Source organism: Ruditapes philippinarum, unplaced genomic scaffold, assembly GCF_026571515.1.
Source record: "Ruditapes philippinarum isolate M1 unplaced genomic scaffold, ASM2657151v2 ctg2697_1_1_1_1, whole genome shotgun sequence".
In the NCBI taxonomy this organism is placed as follows: Eukaryota; Metazoa; Mollusca; class Bivalvia; order Venerida; family Veneridae; genus Ruditapes; species Ruditapes philippinarum.
The window spans coordinates 446,635-467,886 of NW_026852898.1; the positions used below are offsets into that span (position 1 = coordinate 446,635).

The window sequence follows — 21,252 nt, forward strand, 5'->3', positions numbered from 1 at the left end:
TAATACTCTGATGCTAAAATAAGAAAATGACTTTCTGATCAGTTTTGATACATGGTCAGTTTAATTACCAAAAGACTACCCCAAGACTATGCCAAGACACCTAAAGGCTACCAAGACACTTTAACTGACATCTGACATGTACTCCATGTAAATGTGGTTTAATTTTACATTATCTAAGGGAGGTAACTATGTGATTGAATTATCTCCCTTCTGAGAAAATGAATTTCACATGTACATGCCAACAAGTAATAAACCATATTTCACTGATAATAACTCTGAATGGAATGATAAATAAAAAAACCTGCATTTCTTGTCTGACATTGTTGTAATTGTTTTACTGATTTTAATGTAAGAATATAATTATAAGTATAATATTCCTTTTGTGCAAAATAGTTTAAAACAATGAAATAATGCCAGGGTTACTGGTGCAAGTTTGTTTCTGTGACAATGTCATTTTTTGCTTGACATATTTGTTCAAACAGTTATTACAAAATATATGTTTGAAATAAAAGATAATTTGTTCTGATCTGTTAAAACTGAATGTCATAATGTATAATGCCATTCTAGCTATTTTTTTATGTTACCGCATACAAACAAACATATCATTAAATTTAGAAGAATTCCAAAATTACATCAAGTATTCAATTCCAACAAGTTAGGGAGATTAGAACTTCTTATTTATTTACTTCCAACCTGTCACACTACCTCAGCGAGATAATTCCAATATTATCATTGGTTGTACGTAGTTCCTCCCCTTAGATTATCACTGAGGGGTTTGTATATGATTAACACAATAGATAATTTACTTTGGGTGTCTTGTGGTTAAGTCTTGGGGTCTCTAGGGGTAATTGGATGAACCCCGTAGATGTACATGTGTTAAACATTTTTTCCCTCTATTGTTTTTTCTTGTCCCTGACACTAAAAATCACATAAGCTCTCTGTTGTGTACTTTTCATTGGAAATAGATAAAGTCTACATCTAATTGTAACAATTGATTAATGGCTAATCAAGTTCAAGGTCAAGTCAATGCAATCTAAATATTAACAGAAGCATATACCCCATCACAGTAGGGACAAAGCTTTGATTTGTTCTTTTAATTAATTGGATAATACGCATCACATGTGTACTTTATTCATTTGCATAATTATGCTAAAAATATTCATATACTGTATATTTGCGATTTTTGCATATTGAAATTATTCGCAAATAATTGATCACGCAAAATTAATTTCTTTTTAGGCAAACTTTCGTCTATCATTTGAAAACTCGTTTTCATGTGACAGCATCTTACATGAATAAGTTTAAATGTTCAGGTACTGAGATTAATTTTTAGCTTGACTATTCGCAGAATAATCGAGCTAATGCAGTCACCCATTTGTCGGCGTAAGCGTCCCCGTGGTTAAGTTTTTGCGTGTCAGGTGGTATCTCCATAACTACTGAAGGGAATGGATGGAAACTTCAACACTTGTTCTTTGTGATTATCTATCATGATTGGCACAAGTCCCATAACTCTGATTTGCTTTTTTGCATAATTATGCCCCTTTTTCGACATAGAAATTCTTGGTTAAGTTTTTGCGTGCAAGCTGGTATCTCCATAACTACTGAAGGGAATGGATGGAAACTTCACACACTTGTTCTCTGTGATTATTTATCATGATTGGCACAAGTCCCATAACTCTGATTTGCTTTTTTGCATAATTATGCCCATTTTCCGACTAAAGTTTTTGTGTGCAAGCTGGTATCTCCATAACTACTGAAGGGAATTAATGGATTGAAACTTCACACACTTGTTCTAAATGCTTATATTACATGATTGGCACAGGTCCCATAACTCTGATTTGCTTTTTTGCATAATTATGCCCCTTTTTCGACTTCAAAATTTTTGGTTAAGTTTTTGCTTGCAAGCTGGTATCTGCATAACAACTAAACGGAATGGATTTAAACTTCACACATGTGTTCCCTGTGATTATTTAACATGATTGGCACAAGTCCTATAATACTGATTATTTTTTAGCTCACCTGTCACAAAGTGACAGGGTGAGCTTTTGTGATCGCTTTTCGTCCGGTGTCCGTCCGTCGTCCGTAAACTTTTACTTTAAATGACATCTCCTCATAAACCACTAAGCCAATTTCATCCAAACTTCACAGGAATGTTCCTTTGGTGGTCACCTTTGAAAATTGTTCAAAGATTTTAATTCCATGCAGAACTCTGGTTGCCATGGCAACCAAAAGAAAAAACTTTAAATATCTTCTTCTAGAAAACCAGAAGAGCTAGAGCTTAGATATTTGGCATGAAAATCTTCTAGTTAGTGTCTACCAAGTTTGTTCAAATAAAAGCCCTGGGGTCAAAATTGGCCCCGCCCCATGGGGTCATTGATTTTCCCTATATGCATATAGTAAAAACTTTAAAAAATCTTCTTTTAAAGAACCCAAAGAGCTAGAGCTAAGATATTTAGCATGAAACATGTTCTAATGGGTGTCTACTAAGTTTGTTCAAATAAAAGCCCTGGGGTCAAAATTGGCCCCGCCCCAGGGTGTCATTGATTTTCCCTATATGCATATAGTAAAAACTTAAAAATCTTCTTTTAAAGAACCCAAAGAGCTAGAGCTAAGATATTTAGCATGGAACATGTTCTAATGGATTTCTACCAAGTTTGTTCAAATAAAAGCCCTGGGGTCAAAATTGGCCCCGCCCCATGGGGTCATTGATTTTCCCTATATGCATATAGTAAAAACTTTAAAAAATCTTCTTTTAAAGAACCCAAAGAGCTAGAGCTAAGATATTTAGCATGAAACATGTTCTAATGGGTGTCTACTAAGTTTGTTCAAATAAAAGCCCTGGGGTCAAAATTGGCCCGCCCCAGGGTGTCATTGATTTTCCCTATATGCATATAGTTAAAACTTAAAAATCTTCTTTTAAAGAACCCAAAGAGCTAGAGCTAAGATATTTAGCATGGAACATGTTCTAATGTATTTCTACCAAGTTTGTTCAAATAAAAGCCCTGGGGTCAAAATTGGCTCCGCCCCGGGGTCATTGATTTTCCTTATATGTGTAAAGCAAAAACTTAAAAAATCTTCTTTGAAAAAACCCAAATAGCTAGAGTTTAGATAATAAGCATGAAACATCTTCTAGTGAGTGTCTACAAAGTTTGTTCAAATAAAAGCCCTGGGGTCAAAATTGGCCTGCCCCGGGGTCATTGATTTTCCTTATATGTGTATAGCAAAAACTTAAAAATCTTCTTTGAAAAAACCCGAATAGCTAGAGTTTAGATATTTAGCATGAGACAATTTATAGTAACTGTCTACAAAGATTGTTCAAATAAAAGCCCTGGGGTCAAAACTGGTCCTGCCCCAGGTGTGTCATTGTTTTTAACTATACAGTAAACTCCGCTTATAACGAACTAATTGGGACATTCAAAATCTGTTCCTTATATCCGGAGTTCCTTGTAAGCATATAGCGAATTAGTTCCTTGTATCAGGAGTTTTTATAGCGAACAGATTTACATATAACGAACTGATTGTTAAACATCGTCCGCCATTTTTAAGAGCGTTTGATTAAGAATAATTAATCATTTATTTCTTTTTTAGACACAATACCCGAGAGCGTACATTTTGGAATTTGAAAATCCTTTGCTATTTCAGTTTTAGTTTTACTCCCTTTCTCAATTTTTCATAAACATCATATTTTGTTTCTTAACTCACTGCACTGTGCTTTTAGTTTTCTTTCAATGAATAAGAATGAACAAGATTTTTCCATTTTTCTTCCTTTTATATTGAGTATCTTCTATTATATTTTAAGGGTGACTTTAACTAATAATATATAGATTTATTTTTATTTCAATCAAGCATACTTTGTAGTTTTCTATGGATTATGTTTGCAAGCATGTGTGATTATGTTGAAAACCGATAATTATTTTACTCGAGCAAACTATTAAAGAAAAGAAATTATAGAATAAAAGGAATTACCGTTTTATTTTTGTGACAAGAACTCAAGCTAAAAATATTCTAAATAGAATACTATTACATACTTCTATACAAATTCATTTTCATATATTGAATTACATACAACAATAAACGGTACATTCCGCGAGTTTTATTCCGTGCCAATGAAAACGAAAGTTGAAAATGCGGGATATATTTACGAATAGACGATATTAGTAGTTCGTTATAAAAGTGTAATTTTATGCACTTTTAACTAAATTGGGACTAAGTAATGAGTTCCTTATAAGCGATAATTCCTTATAACCGTGTTCGCTATAACCGTATACTTTTATATGAAATATAGAAGGGCAAAATTCGGGCCAAAATAAATTGTTCCTTATAACCGGAAGTTCGCTATAACCGTGTTCGCTATAAGTGAAGTTTACTGTATGTGTAAAGAAAAAACTTGAAAAAATCTTCTTTTAAAAAACCCAAGGAGCTAGACCTTAGATGTTTAGCATGAAACATCTTCTAATGGGTGTCTACCAAGTTTGTTCAAATAAAAGCCCTGGGGTTTAAACTTGCCCCGTTCCGGGGGCCTATATACAGGTGAGCGACTTCAGGGCCATCATGGCCCTCTTGTTTTATAGACATGCACCTTTTTCGGCTTAGAAATTCTTGGTAAAGTTTTTGCTTGTAAGCTGGTATCTCCATAACTACTGAAGGGTTTGTGCTTTTTTTTGGAACAATTTTATGCATTCATAATGATAAAGCAGTGATTAACTTGATAAAACATCTTAATAACAAGCTTAGTACCTTTTCAGACAATTTTATGTATTCATATAGGTAAGCATTATTATATTCAATGAAACACACTTTTTTTTAATTGTGACAATTTTTCGAATAGTTGAGCATTACTGTCCTCTGACAGTTCTTGTTCTCATTGCTTTTTTGTGTTTTAATGAAATAATATAATTATGTGTTAATAACACAAAAGGTTATTTATATAACAAAAGAATGTTTCAAAATATGACAAAGAAATGTACATTTCAAACAATTATATAAATAATAAAGATGTAAAGTTACTTTATAGAATGATTACAAAAACAACATATTCTTAACCTGCTTGATTATAGATATAAAATTAAAGGAATCATATTTTCACAAATATTTCCGCATGCAAAAATTCCCGTTTTTTACATTAATGCAAAATAATCCACTTATACAGTATTGCGTATTGATTGTTAACACTCTTGACATCACGAGGCTACGTTCACACTTGACAGGTTTAAAGGGACTCCACTGAGGTTTAAAAACCTAAAACATAACATTTGAATTTCTTACATAAATGAGCTGGGGCACTTTAAACAGAAATATATGCAAAGATAGTTAAGAAATATACTTTGAAATAAATTGAAAATCGTATTTTTATGCTTTTCTTATCCCGATTTGAGTGAAAAGCGTTTAAACACTTTTCATTTTCTGTCATTTTTGTGTCGCCTCTATACGGAGTAGTGGCGACATATAGGGATCACTTCTCCGTCGTCTGTCTGTCCGTCCGTCACAAAACTTGTCCGGACTACTCCTCATAAACTACTGGTGCAATTTCATCCAAACTTTACAGGAATGATCAGTACCATGTCTAGTTGTGCATATTGTCAGCCTTTTCCGGTTCAATGATTTTTGTCAGAGTTATGGCCCTTTAATAATTTTTATGCCCCCGCCATGTAATGGCCGGGGCATATAGTGTTACCCTGTTCCGTCATTCTGTCATTCCGTCATCATCAGTTTCCGTTCATTATCTTAGTAGCGGTTGCACACATTCAACTCAAATTTGACATATGGATATGTCATGAGAAAATACAGGTCAAGTTCGAATTTGGTCATGGTTCGATGATTTTTGGCAGAGTTATGCCCCTTTTACTTTGAAAATAATATGAAATTTTCAGTTTCCGTTCATTATCTCCCCAACGGTACAACACATTCAACTCAAATTTGACATATGGATATGTCATGAGAAAATACAGGTCAAGTTTGAATTTGGTAATGGTTCGATGATTTTTGGCAGAGTTATGCCCCTTTCACTTTGAAAATAATATGAAATTTTCATTTTCCGTTCATTATCTCCCCAAGGGTACAACACATTCAACTCAAACTTGACATATGGATACGTCAAAGGAATGCACAGGTCAAGTTCAAATTTGGTCATGGGAGAGTTATGCCCCTTTCACTTTGAAAATAATATGAAATTTTCAGTTTCTGTTCATTATCTCCCCAACGGTACAACAGACATTCAACTCAAATTTGACATATGGATATGTTTTTGAAATGCCCAGGCCAAGTTCCAATTAGGTCATGCTTCAATGATTTTTGGCAGAGTTATGCCCCTTTTACTTTGAAAATAATATGAAATTTACAGTTTCTGTTCATTATCTACCCAACAGTGTTACATATTCAACTCAACTTTGACATATGGATATGTCAAAGGAATAGGCAGGTCAAGTTGGAATTTAGTCATGGTTCGATGATTTTTTGGCAGAGTAATGTCCCTTTCACTTTGAAAATAATATAGATACATCTTAGGAATAAGCAGTTTAAGTTTGAATTTGGTCGTGGTTCAATGATTTTGGACAAACTTATCTTTCTTGAATGTTGGAAAAATTTTGAACTTTCAGTTTCAGCACTTATACTTTTGTGGAAATGTATGTAGCCAATTTTTTGGCTACAAATATGAAATATGCTATTTTCAAAAGGTTTAGACTGAATAATTTCAGTGCCTTGAACATTGTATGAAAATGGTTTGTGTTAACATTGAAAAGTTTTAAGGGCTTTGAACTTAAAATGAAGAAAATAATTTGTGCAAACAAATTTGGAACTAAATATTATAACATTTGAAATTTTGGCTGCATGCGGGGGCATCCGTGGCATGATGACACATTTCTAGTTATTTTTAAAGTTTGTCCGGACTACTTCTCTTATACCACTAATGCAATTTCATTGAAACTTTACAGGATTGATCTGTAGCTCAAGTCCTTGCGCATATTGCACGGGTTTTCCGGTTGAATGATTTTTGGCCGAGTTATGACCCTTTGATAAAAAGGTGTTTTTTTCTGTGTGTTGCAAGATACACAAAAGCTTGTCCAGACTACTCCTCATAAACTACTGGTGCAATTTCATCCAAACTTTACAGGAATGATCAGTACCAAGTCTAGTTGTGCATATTGTCAGCATTTTCTGGTTCAATGATTTATGTCAGAGTTACGGCCCATTAATAATTTTTATTTTTAAAGTTTGTCCGGACTTGTGACTTCTCTTTTACCACTAATGCAATTTCAATGAAACTTTACAGGATAGATCTGTAGCTCAAGTTGTTGCGCATATTGCACGGGTTTTCCGGTTGAATGATTTTTAGCTCGACTTTTTTTTTTTGGAAAAAAAAGGTAGAGGTATTGTTATAATTGGGTCGGCGTTGCCGTTCCCGTCCGCAAACTTGTACCTGGATCATAACTTTTTTATTTCTTGGTGTATTGTCTTCATACTTGGCCACAACAACCCTTGGGACAAGACCTTTCAGAAGACCACACTAACCTTGACCTTCATCCATAAATGACCTTGACCTTCAAGGTTAAAAGTCCAATTTTTGCTTGTTCATGCTGTTATTGGCTGTAACTTTGTTATTTTTGAATGGATTGTCTTCAAACTTGAACATAATAATCTTCAAGGATATCCCTTAAAAATAAGCAGCCAGACCTTGACCTTCACACATAAATGACCTTGACTTTGAAGGTCAAATTATTGAAATTTTCATTTTTTTTGGCTATTATTGGCTGTAACTTTGTTATTTTTTTTTTTGGATTGTCTTCAAACTTGAACTTTTGGATTGTCTTCAGGGATATCCCTTAAAAATAACTAGACAGACCTTGACCTTCACTCATAAATGACCTTGACTTTGAAGGTCAAATTATTGAAATATTCATTTTTTTGGCTATTATTGGCTGTAACTTTGTTTTTTTTGAATGGATTGTCTTGAAACTTGAACATAATAATCTTCAGAGATAACTGTTAAAAATATACCGAAAGATCTTGACCTTCACTCATTAATGACATTGTCTTTGAAGGTCAAATTATTGAAATTTTCATTGTTTTGGCGGTAACTGACTGTAACTTTGCTATTATTGAAGGGATCAACTTCATATCATAACAGAACAGATCTATCATCATCATCATCATCATCATCATCAACAACAACAACAACAACATTCTATTTATAGAATTGCGTAATTTTTCTATTGTTAGAAATTGCGTAATGTTTCTATTCTTAGTAATTGCGTAATGTTTCTATTCTAAGTAATTGCGTAATGTTTCTATTCTTAGTAATTGCGTAATTTTTCTATTTTTAGAAATTGCGTAATGCTTCTATTTTTAGAAATTGCGTAATGTTTCTATTTTTAGAAATTGATGTTTCTATTTTTAGAAATTGCGTAATGTTTCTATTTTTAGAAATTGATGTTTCTATTTTTAGAAATTGCGTTATGTTTCTATTTTTAGAAATTGATGTTTCTATTCTTAGTTATTGCGTAATTTTTCTATTTTTAGTAATTGCGTAATGTTTCTATTTTTAGTAATTGCGTAATGTTTCTTTTTTTAGTAATTGCGTAATGTTTCTATTTTTAGTAATTGCGTAATGTTTCTATTTTTAGAAATTGCGTAATGTTTCTATTTTTTGAAATTGGGTAATGTTTCTATTTTTAGCGTAATGTTTCTATTTTTAGTAATTGCGTAATGATTTTGTTTATAGTAATTGCGTAATGTTTCTATTTTTAGAAATTGCGTAATGTTTCTATTTTTAGAAATTGCGTAATGTTTCTATTTTTAGAAATTGATGTTTCTATTTTTAGAAATTGCATAATGTTTCTATTTTTAGAAATTGCATAATGTTTCTATTTTTAGAAATTGATGTTTCTTTTTTTAGAAATTGCATAATGTTTCTATTTTTAGAAATTGCGTAATGTTTCTATTTTTAGAAATTGATGTTTCTATTTTTAGAAATTGATGTTTCTATTTTTAGAAATTGCGTAATGTTTCTATTTTTAGAAATTGCGTAATGTTGCTTTTTTTAGAAATTGCGTAATGTTTCTATTTTTAGAAATTGCGCAATGTTTCTATTTTTAGAAATTGCGTGTTTCTATTTATAGAATTGCGTGTTTCTATTCATATATATATACAAAATAGATAAACAAAACTAAATGTGACAAGACAGACCAACTAAATTTATAAAAAGGAAACGTTAAGATATGTTCAAATCTTTCTATATGTTTGCATTTAGAAAAAGTAAAAAGTCGAGCCTTGCCCCCGCCCGGCGGTGGCTCTTGTTGGCTGAGTTATGGCCCTTTGATAAAAAGGTGTTTTTTTCTGTGTGTTGCCAGATACACAAAAGCTTGTCCGGACTTCTCCTCATAAACTACTGGTGCAATTTTATCCAAACTTTACAGGAATGATCAGTACCAAGTCTAGTTGTGCACTGTCCGTCTGTCTGTCCATCTGTCACAAAACTTGTCCCAACATGAAATTGGCCATCATGAGGCGACACATGTGATTATTGATCGCTCTTGTTTTACAATTTGAATAAATATTCTGTAAAAACAAAGTGCGCGAATGATCTGAAACCTACATCAAATGGTACATTTATCTGGAAAAAATATTTTCAGTCCCATCATGTCAAAAAACCTCAGTGGAGTCCCTTTAAGAAGTCAGTTGATGTGATGAATACATGTGGTTGCATGGGCAAGTTATAGGAAATATAACGATGTTCTTCTTGTGATATCTTTGAATTTTTATATTTGAATTTTTATATTCCCCATAGCCGCTTTGTCCATCTGTTTGCTATTCTTGTCCAAGACATAACTTTGAAACAACAAGAGGTATCAACATGAAACTTTGTATGTAGATAGATCTCCTTGAGTAAATGTATTTTGGAATTTAACTGCCCTTTGTTATTTTTACACTTTGAATTTTGTCCGTGACATAACTCTAAAACTATAAAAGATATCAACATGAAACTTTGTAGGTAGATACATGTATATCGCATTGGGTGAAAGTTCAGTGCAAAAGAACCATAACTCTATCTTGCCTAATTTTAGAGTTATTGCCCTTTGTTTATTTTTACATTTTGAACTTTATCTTGGACATAATTTTAAAACTTTAAGAGATATCAACATGAAACTTTATAGATAGATTGATCTCATTTTGTAGAAGTGCAGTTCTTAATAATCATAATTCTGTCTTGCTCAATTTTGGAGTAATTGCCCTTTTTTTTTATACTTTAAACTTAGACCTGGACATAACTCTAAAACTATAAGAGCTATCAACATGAAACTTTGTAGGTAGATAGATCACATTAGGTAAAAGTGCAGTGCAAAAAAAAAAAACAACATAACTCTGTCTAGTCTAATTTTGGAGTTATTGCCCTTTGTTTATTTTTACACTTTGAACTTTGTCCTGGACATAACTTTAAAACTATAAGAGGTATCAACATGAAACTTTGTAGGTAGATAGATCACATTGGGTAGAAGTGCAGTGCTAAAGAATCATTATTCTGTCTTGCCTAATTAGGGGGTTATTGCCCTTTGTTTATTTTTACACTTTGAACTTTGACCTGGACATTACTGGACATTACTCTTAAACTATAAGAGCTATCAACATGAAACTTTGTAGGTAGATAGATCTCATTGGGTAGAAGTGCTGTGCAAACAAAGATAACTCTGTCTTGCCTAATTTTGGAGTTATTGTCCTTTGTTTATTTTTACACTTAGAACTTTGTCTGGGACATAACTCTAAAACCACAAGGGGTTTCTTGTTATTAACAAGAAACTGTGTAGGTAGATATATCTTATTGAGTAGAAGTACATTGCAAAAGAACTTTAACTCTGCCTTGCCTAATTTGGAGTTATTTCCCTTTGTTCATATTTACACTTAGAACTTTGTCTGTAACATATCAACTTAACACTTTGTAGGTAGATATATCTAACTGAGTGGAAGTGCAGAGCATAATAACAGTTATTATCCCTTCTCTTATTTTGGATTTAGTTTTTGGGCCCTTTGTTAAATTTTTAAAATTTTGGGGAACTTTGCTGGGAAAATTAATTTGGGGAATTTATTTTAACCTAAAGGTATCAACATGAAGCTGATACATTTGAATGAGCAGAAGTGCAGTTCAGAAGTTTTTTGCCCTTTTTCATTTTGACACTTTGAATTTTGTCCTGGACATAATTTGAGAACTATAAAAGGTATCAACGTGAAACTTTAGAGGTATATAGCCTTGAGTAGAAGTGCAGTGCAGAAGACCCATAACCCTCCCTGCCAAAATTTTGAAGTTATTGCCTTTGTTCATTTTTACATTTTGAACATTGTCTGAGACATAACTATAGAACTATAAAAGGTATAAAACATGAAACTATGTAGGGAGATAGATCTCACTGAGATTAGAAGTGCAGAAATCTCAGGGAGAAAGAACGTATTGCACTTAAAGCTACAATCCAACTCAAAAATAATGATTGTTGTTTCAGGGAAACCAATCCTAGCAGATACAGATCTGATAAGATGACAGAAACTACATATATACATGGCAGTCATAGGTAACTTGATAATTTCCCACAACCTTTTTCTTCAGTATGCTTTAATTTGAATAAAAGAATGTACAAATATAAGAATTTTATATCTTTTTGATCTTTATAATCATGCCTCGTAGTGTTTTTACTATAGATCAATTTTTTAGGAAAAACAAATGGTATTTGAAAAATAATGTACATTTAGTATAAAATTTTTCGCCCTCTTTTAATTGTTTGGTTAATAATTGTATAATTATGATACATCGGTTTCAAACGCTGTGAAGTAAATAAATATTTTCAGATGTTAGTTATCAACATTGCATTGTGATTCTCAACTGCCTTTTATGCTGAAATTATCAGAGGTGGTGTCTTTAAGAAAATAAGAATACTGCCAAGTTGATAAATTATTTTTTGAAAAAAAAAATATAATAAAATGTGTATTTCTTTATATTTCAGGAAACATACTTCAAACTATGGATGTGTAATAGAAGAACAGACATTATGCATATATTATCACTTGGAAGGAATGTGTCAATCACCAACTTTATATTGTGTTGTGAACATATCATTAACCTGCTGAATTTCTTAAACTTTTTCCTATGATATTTTCAATAAACCAGTTTTCATTCTAGTTTAGTTAGGGGGAGAGTTATGTGAAGAGTTGAAGAGGAAAGTAGAGTGATGGGTTAAGGGGAGAGCTGAGGTTATGGGGAGTTGAGTTTACGGGGAGAGTTGAGTTGACATTACGGGGAGAGTTGAGTTGAGATTAAGGGGTAAGTTAAGTTGAGATTATTAGAAGAGTTGAGTTGAGTTAACGGGGAGAGTTAAGTTGAGATTACGGGGAGAGTTGAGTTTAGATTACGGGGAAAGTTGAGTTTACTTTATGGAGAGAGTTGACTTAAGTGGAGATAACGGAGAGTTGAGTTGAGATTACGGGGAGAGTTAAGTTTAGATTATGGGGAGAGTTGAGTTGAGTTTACGGGGAGAGTTAAGTTGAGATTACGCGAAGAGTTGAGTTTACAGTGAGAGTTAAGTTGAGGTTACAGGGAGAGTTGAGATTATGGGGAGAGTTTAGTTAAGATTACGGGAGAGTTAAATTAAGTTGAGATTTTGGTGAGAATTGAGTTGACATTACGGGGAGAGTTGAGATTAAGGGGAGAGTTTAGTTGAGGTTACGGTAAGAGTTGAGTTCAGATTACAGGGAGTGTTGTGTGGTGAGTTGAGTTGAGATTACGGGGAGAGTTGAGTTAAGTTTTCGGAGAGAGTTGAGTTAAGTGGAGGTAACAGGGAGACTTGAGTTTACGGGGAGAGTTCAGTTAAGTTGAGGTTACGGGAGAGTTGAGATTACGGGGAGATTTGAGTTGAGATTACGGGGAGAGTTAAGTTGAGATTACAGGGAGAGTTGAGTTGAGATTACGGTGAGAGTTGTCGGATCAGTTGACATTAAGGGGAGAGTTTAGTTGAGTTTAGTTTATGGAGAGAGTTGAGTTAAGTGGAGATTACAGGGAGAATTGAGTTGAGATTACAGGGAGACTTGAGTTTACGGGGAGAGTTGAGTTAAGTTGAGGTAACGGGGAGAGATGACTTAAAATTAAGGATGGAGTTAAGTTGAGTTTATGAAATTAAGTTCAATTAAGTTGAGATTACAGGGAGAATTGAGTTGAGATAACAAAGACAGTTAAGTCGAGATAATAGGGAGAAGTTAGGGGGAGAGTTGACCTAAGTTGAGGTTACGTGGAGAGTTCAGTTTAGTTTACAGTGAGAGTTGTGTTGAGGTTACGGGGAGAGTTGAGTTCAGTTGAGATTACGGGGAGAGTTGAGTTGAGATTACGGGAAGAATTGAGATTACAGTGAGAGTTGTGTTGAGGTTACGGGGAGAGTTGAGATTACGGGAAGAGTTAAATTAATTTGAGATTACAGGGAGAGTTTAGTTGAGATTACTGGGAGAATGGAGATTATGGTGAGAGTTGAGTTGATATTAAGGAGAGAGTTTAGTAAAGATTACAGGGAAAGCTGAGTAGAGATTACAGGGAAAGTTGAGGTTACAGGTAGAGTTGAGATTACAGGAGAATTCAGTTGAGATTACAGGGAGAGTTAAGAGGAGAGATGAGTTGAGATTACGGGGAGAGTTGAGATTATGTTGAGAGTTGAGATTAAGGGGAGAGTTATGTCAAGTTAAGATTACAGGGAAAGTTTATTTGAGATTACGGGAAGAGTTGAGTCGAGATAATAGGGAGAGTTGAGTTGAGTTTAGGGGGAGAGTTGACTTAAGTTGAGGTTACGGGGAGAGTTGAGTTTAGTTGAGATTACGGGGAGAGTTGAGTTGAGATTACGGGAAGAATTGACATTTAAACACAGTGAGAGTTGAGTTGAGATTAAGGGGAGAGTTGAGTTGAGGTTACGGTAAGAATTGAGTTGAGATTACAGGGAGTGTTAAGTTGAAATTACGGGATGAGTTAAGTTTACGGAGAGAGTTAAGTGGAGATAACAGGGAGAGTTGAGTTGAGATTACAGGGAGTGTTAAGTTGTGATTACGAGTTGAGTTGAGATTACAGAGATACTTGAGTTGAGGTTACCGGGAGAGTTGAGATTACGGGGAAAGTTGAGTTAAGATTACAGGGAAAGTTAAGTTGAGATTAAGGGGAGAGGTTAGTTGAGGTTACTGGAAGAGTTGGGTTAAGATTACAGGGAGTGTTAAGTTGAGATTACGGGATGAGTTGAGTTGAGATTACAGGGAAAGTTGAGTTTAGTTTACGGAGAGAGTTGAGTTAAGTTGAGATTACAGGGAGAGTTGAGTTGATATTAGAGGGAGACTTGAGTTTACGGGAAGAGTTCAGCCAAGTTGAGGTTACAGGGAGAGTTGAGATTATGGAAAAGTTGAGTCGAGATTACAGGAAGACTAGAGTTTACGGGGAGAGTTCAGTTAATTTGAGGTTACGAGAGAGTTGATTTGAGATTTTGGGTTGAGTTAAGTTGAGATTACGGGGAGAGTTTAGTTGACATTACGGGGAGAGTTTAATTAATTTAAGATTATGGGTAGAGTTGAGTTGAGATTACGGGAAGAGTTGAGATTAAGGGTAGAGTTTAGTTGAGGTAACAGGAAGAGTTGAGTGGAGATTACGGGTTGAGTTGAGTTTAGTTTACAGAGCTAGTTGAGCTAATTTGAGTTAACAGGGAGAGTTGAGTTGAGATTACGGGGTGAGTTGAGTTGAGGTTACAGGGAGAGTTGAGTTTAGTTTAGGGAGACAGTTGAGTTAAGTGGGGATTACAGGGTGAGTTGAGTTGAGATTACTGGGAGACTTCAGTTGAGATTACAGGGAGACTTGAGTTTACGGGGAGAGTTCAGTTAAGTTGAGGTTACGGAAAGAGTTGAGATAACGGGGAGAGTTGAGTTTAGTTTATAGTGAGTGTTAAGTTGAGTTGAGATTACGGGGAGAGTTGAGTTGAGATTAGGGGAAGAGTTGAGATTACGGTGAGAGTTAAGTTGAGATTAAGGGGAGAGTTTAGTTGAGGTAACGGGAAGAGTTGAGTGGAGATTACGGTTGAGTTGAGTTAGTTTACGGAGCGAGTTGAGTTAATTTGAGATAACAGGGAGAGTTGAGTTGAGATTACGGGGTGAGTTGAGATTACAGGGAGAGTTGAGTTTAGTTAACGGAGAGAGTTGAGTTAAGTGGAGATTACAGGGTGAGATGAGTTGAGATTACAGGGAGAGTTGAGTTGATATTACAGGGAGACTTGAGTTTACGGGGAGAGTTCAGCTAAGTTGAGATTACGGGTAGAGTTGAGTTTACGGACTGAGTTGAGTTGAGGTTACGGGCAGAGATGAGATGAGATTAATGGTGGTGTTGAGTTTACGGGAGGAGTTGAGTTGATTTTACAGGGAGAGTTTAGTTGAGGTTACCGGGAGAGTTGAGTTGATATTCCGGGGAGAGTTGAGTTAAGTTAACATTACAGGGTGAGTTGGGATTACATGGAGAGCTGAGTTGAGTTTTTTGGGAGAGTTGAGGTTACGGGGAGAGTTAAGATTATGGGAGAGTTGAGTTGAGATTACGAGGAGAGTTAAGTTAATTTGAGATTACAGGGAGAGTTGAATTGAGATTACAAGGAGAATGGAGAGAGTTGAGTTGATATTAAAGAGAGAGTTAAGTTAAGATTACAGGGAAAGTTGAGTTGAGATTACAGGGAAAGTTGAGGTTACGGGGAGAGTTGAGATTACAGGAGAATTCTGTTGAGATTACGGGGAGAGTTAAGTTGAGATTCAGGCGAGAATTGAGTTGAGATTATGGGGAGAGTTGAGATTAAGGGGACAGTTATGTCAAGTTAAGAATACAGGGAAATTTGAGTTGAGATTACAGAAAGAGTTGAGTTGAGGTTAGGGGGAGAGTTCAATTAAGTTGAGATTACAGGGAGAGTTAAGTCGAGATAATAGGGAGACTTGAGTTTAGTTTAGGGGGAGAGTTGACTTAAGTTGAGGTTACTGGGAGAGTTGAGTTTAGTTAACAGTCAGTGTTAAGTTGAGGTCATTGGTTGAGTTAAGTTGAGATTATGGGGAGAGTTGAGTTGAGATTACGCGAAGAATTGAGATTATAGTGAGAGTTGAGTTGAGATTAATGGGAGAGTTGAATTGAGGTTACGGTAAGAATTGAGTTGAGATAACAGGGAGTGTTAAGTTGAGATTACGGGGTGAGTTGAGTTGAGATTACGGGGAGAGTTCAGTTAAGTGGAGATTACAGGGAGAGTTGAGTTAAGATTACGCGGAGAGTTGAGTTAAGTTGAGATTACAGGGAGAGTTGAGTTGTTATTACAGGGAGAGTTGAGTCGAGATAACAGGGTGAGTTGAGTTGAATTGAGGTTACGGGGCGAGTTAAGTTGAAATTACGGGGAGAGTTAAATAAAGTTGAGATTACGGGGAGAGTTAAATTTAGTTGAGATTACGGGAAGAGTTGAGATTACAGGGAGAGTTGAGTTTAGTTTACAGGGAGAGTTAAGTTGATGTTACGGGGAGAGTTGAGATTACGGGGAGAGTTAAATTAAGTTGAGATTACGGGAGAATAGAGTTGATATTATGGGAAGACTTGAGATTATGGGGAGAGTTGAGTTGAGATTAAGGGGAGAGTTTAGTTGATGTTACGGGAAGAGTTGAGATGAGATTACAGGGAGTGTTAAGTTGAGATTACGGGGTGAGTTGAGTTGAGATTACGGGGAGAGTTGAGTTAAGTGGAGATAACAGGGAGAGTTGAGTTGAAATTACAGGGTGAGTTGAGTTGAGATTACGGGGAGAGTTAAGTTAAGACTAGATTACAGGGAAAGTTGAGTTGAGATAAAAGGGTGAGTTGAGATTAAGGGGAGAGTTTAGTTGAGGTTACGGTAAGAGTTGAGTTCAGATTACAGGGAGTGTTACGTGGTGAGTTGAGTTGAGATTACGGGGAGAGATGAGTAAAGTTTTCGGAGAGAGTTAAGTTAAGTGGAGATTACAGGGAGAGTTGAGTTTAGATAACAGAGAGAGTTGAGTTGAGATTACAGGGAGCCTTGAGTTTACGGGGAGAGTTCAGTTAAGTTGACGTTACGGGAGAGTTGAGATTATGGGGAGAGTTGAGTTGAGATTACGGGGAGAGTTTAGTTGAAGTTGCGGGAAGAGTTTAAGTTGAGATTACAGGGAGTGTAAAGTTGAGATTACGGGGTGAGTTGAGTTGAGATTAGGGGGAGAGGTGAGTTTAGTTTACGGAGAGAGTTGAGTTAAGTGGAGATTACAGGGAGAGTTGACTTGAGATTACAGGGAAACTTGAGTTTACTGGGAGAGATGAGTTGAGATTAAGGATGGAGTTAAGTTGACTTTACGGAATGAGTTGAGTCGAGTTTACGGGAATTTAGTTAAGGATTCAGGGAGAGTTGAGTTGACAGTACGGGGAGAGTTGAGTTAAGTTAAGATTACAGGGAGAGTTGAGTTGAGATTACAGGGAGACTTGAGTTTATGGGGAGAGTTCAGTTAAGTTGAGGTCACGGGGAGAGTTGAGATTACAGGGAGAGTTGAATTGAGTTTACAGATAGAGTTGAGTTGAGATTTTGAGGAGAGTAAAGTTAAGATTACAGGGAGAGTAGAGTTGAGATTACTGGGAGAATGGAGATTACGGTGAGAGTTGAGTTGATATTAAGGAGAGAGTTAAGTTAAGATTACAGGGAAAGTTGAGTTGAGATTACAGGGAAAGTTGAGGTTACGGGGAGAGTTGAGATTACGGGAGAATTCAGTTGAGATTACGGGGAGAGTTAAGTTGAGATTATGTTGAGAGTTGAGTTGAGATTAAGGAGAGAGTTATGTCAAGTTAAGATTACAGGCAAAGTTGAGTTGAGATTACAGGAAGAGTTCAGTTTAGTTTACGGGGAGAGTTCAATTAAGTTGAGATTACAGGGAGAATTAAGTTCAGATTACAGGGAGCGTTAAGTCGAGATATAAGGGAGAATTGAGTTTAGGGGGAGAGTTGACTTAAGTTGAGGTTACGGGATACTTGAGTTTACGGAGAGAGTTCAGTTAAGTTGAGGTTACAGGGAGAGTTGAGTTAAGATTACGGGGAGAGTGGAGTTTAGTTTACAGTGTGTGTTATGTTGAGGTTACGGGGAGAGTTGAGTTAAGTTGAGAATACGGGGAGAGTCAAATTAAGTTGAGATTACCGATAGACGTTACGGGAAAGTTGAGATTACGGTGAGAGTTGAGTTGACATTAAGGGGAGAGTTTAGTTGAGGTTACGGGTGAGTTGAGTTGAGATTACAGGGAATGTTAAGTTGAAATTACGGGGTGAGTTGAGTTGAGATTACGGGGAGAGTTGAGTTAAGTGGAGATTACAGGGAGAGTTGAGTTGAGATTACAGGGAGAGTTGAGTTGAGATTACAGGGAGACTTGAGTTTACGGGGAGAGTCCAGTTAAGTTGAGGTTACAGGGAGAGTTGAGATTACAGGGAGAGTTGAGTTAAGATTACTGGGAGAGTTGAGTTGTTATTACAGGGAGAGTTGAGTCGAGATAACAGGGTGAATTGAGTTGAATTGAGGTTACGGGGTGAGTTAAGTTGAAATTACGGGGAGTGTTTAATAAAGTTGAGATTACGGGGAGAGTGTCACAATAGGGACTACGATGGGATACCAGGCCGACCACAATTGCTATCTAAAACAACCAACAACTCTGAACAGAAAATATATACAAATTTATTTACAAGAACGAATATTTATAAATAAAAAATGATTATATATGAAAAGTCACTGCGCAAACAAACACTATCAACGTATCTCAGTCTATTTCTCCCGTAAAGTTTCTGTCATGATGTTTCAATAAAGTGGTTGCGTTGTTGAACAAAATTCGTCACAATGGCGCTGGCGTCTTGTATAAAATCTTATCAAGCGTAACTGTACTTTCCTACAGTGGTTGGCACGGGAGTTGAATAGGATGCCTGAACAAGGGCATGCGTCACCCTTTAAATCATGGACACATAACGTGTGGAGGGCCCATGTCATCTTCGGGAGTGTCCTCAAATAAGAAGCTACAAAGTATAAAACATGGTAAGTTCCATGATAATCAAACATAAGGGTATAATAAAGTCCTTTGGAAAAGACTCGACCTTTGTCGGTTTCCAATAGAAATAACGTGCTTCTTTGAATAAACAAAATGTCCACTATAATAGTACAACAGAAACCATACATTCCGTGGAACAAAAATTCAATCACATCCGCATAATACTGCGTTGCAAATATATTCAAAATATATACGCGCACATAATAACCACCAATAAATAAACGTCTTCCAAAATCATCGACTGCCTACTGGTATGCCTATGTTTCCTGAAGATACTTTCAGTAGAGATACGTTGTATTTACTCTTTTACAAAAAACTGCATGATAAACAGTGGAAATTTGAATAATATGATACGTAAAATTATGGTTTGAAACCACAATCATTAACGATTGCAGCATTTTAAACAGTAGAAGTTACACAAATAGGCGGTAAGATACCATAATAAATTATTTATGAATATATTTAAATATATATATCTTATAAATATTATGGTTCCTATAAAATTACAAATAATTTTAAAAAACTTCGACTTAAAACCATACATTCATGTCTTGGTATAAAATTTTGGCAAATAGCAAACACTAGAATAAAAAAGACTTTTAAAATTTAATTCTGCAAAAATTTAGAAAATTTAGAAAACAATAAATTACTGCCAAATAAACAAAAAACCTGCTATCAAATAAACTATAATTTTCTAATAGAAAATAGTATTTTACGAAAATGGGGCAAAAATTTATGGAAAACCAAAAATTTCCCTAGGAAAAATTAAAAATTTTAAACCCTTGTACCCAAGGCGTTTAAATTTTATGACAAATATTAAATTTGTCTGTCACCGTTCATAGGTTTACCTGTATTTTAACGTTTCCAGTGGCATTTGGCAATATATCACTTAAAATCTAGTCCCATTTATAGCAAACTACTGAGTTTACTTTTAGGGGAGCGGGAAAAAAAAATCGTGCAAAAACATGAAAAATCGATTTTGCCCGAAATAAAGCTGGGGGGCCGGGGAAAAAAAATTTTTGTAAAAAAAAAGGGGGCCCGTCCTTTTAAATTTTCAGACAAAAATAAAATATATTTTGGTTTATTTTAAAAAAAAAATGGGAAAAATTTTTTTTTATTTTGAAAAAGGGTTTTTTTTGAAATAAACGGGGGAAAAATGGTTTTTAAAAGGGGGACAAAGGGAAAATTTTTGGGAAAAACCAAAAAATACTCCCCAAATAATAATTTCACCCGAAAAAACCCCTAAATTGAAAAAAAAGATTTATGCAATTTCAATTTAAAGAAAAATAGAGTAAAAAAAGGTTTGGCGTGAAAATAAATGAAGATTTTACAAACGTACTTTCACTTTGTGACAGAGAGTTAAATTTAGTTGAGATTACGGGAAGAGTTGAGATTACAGGGAGAGTTGAGTTTAGTTTACGGGGAGAGTTAAGTTGAGGTTACGGGGAGAGTTGAGTTAAGTTGAGATTACGGGGAGAGTTAAATTAAGTTGAGATTACAGGGAGAGTTGAGTTGAGATTATGGGAAGAGTTGAGATTACGGGGAGAGTTGAGTTGAGATTAAGGGGAGAGTTTAGTTGATGTTATGGGAAGAGTTGAGATGAGATTACAGGGAGTGTTAAGTTGAGATTACGGGGTGAGTTGAGTTGAGATTACGGGGAGAGTTGAGTTAAGTGGAGATTACAGGGAGAGTTGAGTTGAAATTACAGGGAGAGTTGAGTTGAGATTACGGGGAGAGTAGAGTTAAGTTGAGATTAAGGGGAGAGTTGAGTTGAGATTATGGGAAGAGTTGAGATTACGGGGAGAGTTGAGTTGAGATTAAGGGGAGAGTTTAGTTGATGTTTGGGAAGAGTTTTAGATGAGATTTTAAGGGGGTGTTAAGTTAGATTTCGGGGTTTGGGTTGAGTTTAGATTTCGGGGGGAGTTTTAGTTTTAAGTGGGGATTACAGGAAAAGTTGAGTTGAAAATTTCAAAGGGGGAGTTAGTTTTTAGATTACGGGGGAGTTAAGTTAAGACTAGATTACAGGGAGAGTTGAGTTGAGATAAAAGGGTGACTTGAGTTTACGGGGAGAGTTCAGTTAAGTTGAGGTTATAGGGAGAGTTGAGATTTGAGTTGAATTACATGGAAGTTAGTTGAGATTTTCAGGGAGACTTGAGTTTACGGGGG

At 35.3% G+C, this 21,252-nt stretch overlaps 1 long non-coding RNA gene across 1 annotated transcript in view; it reads left to right on the forward strand.

Annotated features, from left to right (window-relative positions):
* The window catches only part of LOC132727741 (uncharacterized), a 62,477-nt gene extending 49,985 nt beyond the window's left edge, over positions 1-12,492 (forward strand). The window contains exons 8-9 of the long non-coding RNA XR_009625390.1: positions 11,487-11,555; positions 11,985-12,492. This is a non-coding gene — a long non-coding RNA (uncharacterized LOC132727741). The remainder of the gene's footprint in view (positions 1-11,486; positions 11,556-11,984) is intronic.
* The last annotated feature ends 8,760 nt before the right edge of the window (positions 12,493-21,252 follow it).